Here is a 2980-nt window from a genome sequence, read left to right on the forward strand (position 1 = left end):
AAACTTATCCCATCAAGAAAGATGCCAAGACTCTGTGTACATGATTAGTTTAACCCTAGATTAATTCTATGGACATTCAAGGGTGGGGGGAGTGGGGTTGTGAAATAAAAAAAATGTTTTTTATTTGTAATCAATCTCCTAAGGGCTGCATTTAAACCCACTTTTTTCCCTAGAAGGAATTTATTTCTAAGCAATGTTGGTTTTAATTTTTGTTGAGACATGGGGGTCTGCATTTAACCATTTTCTCTAAAAGGTATGGGCTGCATTTAAGCCCACTTTTTATCCTAGAAAGAATTTATTTCTAGGCAATGTTGGTTTTAATTTTTGTTGGGACATGGGTCTGCATTTAACCATTTTTTCTCTAAAAGGTATTTACTTCTAGGTAGGTTGAAGCCCGCCAACAGGAAAAGACAAGGAATATTAACAGGAATTAAAATGTTCACAATAGGCAACCCCGCCAGGTTGCATGCAGTGGATAAGCCTGTTCATTCATGCCAGGGATAAGCCCTGACAGGCCTTACTCGCCCACCCACCCCACTCCTCTGTGATTCCAGGCATGCGTAAGAGACATGTGTGGGGCAGGCCCAGACACGTCTTACCTGCCCCACCCCACCCCTCCCCTGTTATTCCGCGCATGCGCGTGGCGCACTTGTCATTAGAAGAGCTGGTTAGTTTGCCTTAATTTCAGCAGTCTCTTGAAGATGGCAACCTCTGATTCCAAAGATGTTTTTAAAACAACAGCAAAAGTCAGCATCGAATGCTCTGAAGAGGATCATATGCCAGAATGCAACAAACCCTATATGGCAACTTCAGAAGGGGATTTGTTTGATATAAATTTGATCCCCAAACCTCCCAAGCATGGGCGTAGAATAAGAAAAAGACCTGTCTTCATTGAAGAGAATATAAAATTTTGTTATTGTAGATTCTGCAAAATATCAAATGGTGAGTTGATATAAAAATTAAGAAAACAGTATTTTGATTAGTTGAAACACCCCCCCACCCCCAATCTAATTCTACCTTATTACCTGTTTTAGAAGCGGTGGAGCCTCAAAATGTCAGCATGCCGCAAGTTCTGAAAGCGTGTGTTATTAAAATAATACATCATTGTTTAATGGGATGTTTAAAATCAGAAGATAATGTGGATGGAAACAATGAAACAGAACTTATTAACAGCTTATGTATCCGGCTTTCTATGCCACATGTTCTCTGGGTCATCATCAGTATTACTGACAAAATGGATAAATTATATTTCACCCGGGATACATTTGACGATCTCAAGACATTCATACAGTGTATAAAGAATAGCCATGAACCGCTGTCATTAATGTCAAAGACTGAAGCTGAATTACCATTGGCTCTGAAGAGGATCATATGCCAGAATGTAACAGAAATTAATTACAATAAACTGTTAAAGCTATGAAATTTATAATAAAATGTGATTTACAAAACACATGAAAGGTGTATTATATATTTTTCTTTTGCTGACCCTTCTGTTTAAACTTGTCAGATGTTAAACACAGAGATACAGTTTAATTAAAGCTCATGTGATATTACTACATTAGCTGCTATTCAAATGCATCTTCCAGCTAGGCAAGATGGGTGGGTCTGGTCACTGTGTGCAAAAGGTATAAAGAACTCATCAACTCTGATGCGATTAATTTGCTACATTAGCTTCTATTCAAATGCATCTTTCGGCTAGGCAAGATGGGTGGGTCTGGTCACTGTATGCAAAAGGTATAAAGAACTCATCAACTCTGATGCGATTAATTTGCTACATTAGCTTCTATTCAAATGCTTCTTTCGGCTAGGCAGGGCGGGCAGTTTTTGCATAAGGTGTGAAGAACTCCCCTTTTCTGATGTGATTAATTTGTGACGTCACTAAGGTGTATAAAAGCAGGAGACCATACAGGTCTAGTCATGTTTACTGGTTTCTGGCATAACCATACCTCTGGAGCAATTTGAACTGCTAAGAAGACCCCTGTTCAGAATGGAATCTACTATTGTAAGTAATTTTAAGCCTAATTTTGAAGCACTTAGATATAAAATGGTTTTTATAGAGTGGTTGCTTATTTGTTTGATTGTATTTTTTCTTTCACTAGAATGAATTGACAGATTCAGAATGTTTGATGGGTATTACAATTGTAAGTAGATTTATGGCTAATTTTATTTATTTATTTATTTATTTATTTTGGTGCACTGACCCCTTGTTAGGTGTAAAAAAAAAAGTGTTTATAGCATTCTTGCTTTCTTGCTTGTATGTTTGACTGTTTGTTTGGTTTTTTTCATTAGAATGAATTGACAGACTCAGAATGTTTGAGGGCATATGAAGGTATTTATCTTTCATACTTTCATATATTTAGATTCTTATAAACATTCTGCAACAATTCTGACTATTGGGTTTTTTTTTCTTTTCCTCCAGAATGGGTGGACGATCAAGCATTCGCGGATCTCACTATTCCTGCAGAATCCCAGGGGTCCCAGCATAACATGACCCCTCAGCCTTCCACAAGCCGCACAGCACAAAGTCCGCTAGGAGGTATAATATCTCACATTTTATCCAACTATAACTCTATTAGTATTATTTTTTAGAAACTAAATGTGTGTATGCGTGTGTGTGTGTGTGTGTGTGTGTGTGTTTATTTGGAATGTTGGTGATAACTTTTTTTTTGTTGTTGTTGTTGTTTCTTTGCTTGTTTGTTTAATCAGAACCGTCCTGCAAAAAAGAAAAAATGGATGGCGCCGGGCTTCCTGAATCCCTAGCAGACAGTGTTAGTTGTGATACTATGACTGTCTCTCAACCAGAAGAGGATACACACCATACTATGTCCCAGCTACAAGCTCCTAGCTCTGTAAACTCTCAAAATGTGAACAATGTTTATCTGGATATGGTGCAGGCGTGGGAAAATCCTATCCGGAATTTTAGAGCTGTGGAATATTATCAGAGATATAGATTTATTAATCTTGATCAAATCCGATCTTT

General features: G+C 37.6%; 1 long non-coding RNA gene across 1 annotated transcript; it reads left to right on the top strand.

Moving 5' to 3' along the window:
- The first annotated feature begins 1852 nt into the window (after positions 1 to 1852).
- LOC116510001 lies at positions 1853 to 2570 on the top strand. The gene is made up of 3 exons (XR_004255591.1): positions 1853 to 2141; positions 2290 to 2329; positions 2420 to 2570. It is a non-coding gene; the product is annotated as an uncharacterized LOC116510001 (long non-coding RNA).
- Positions 2571 to 2980: the final 410 nt, after the last annotated feature.

The sequence above is a fragment of the Thamnophis elegans genome, chromosome 6, assembly GCF_009769535.1.
Source record: "Thamnophis elegans isolate rThaEle1 chromosome 6, rThaEle1.pri, whole genome shotgun sequence".
Classification (NCBI taxonomy): domain Eukaryota; kingdom Metazoa; phylum Chordata; class Lepidosauria; order Squamata; family Colubridae; genus Thamnophis; species Thamnophis elegans.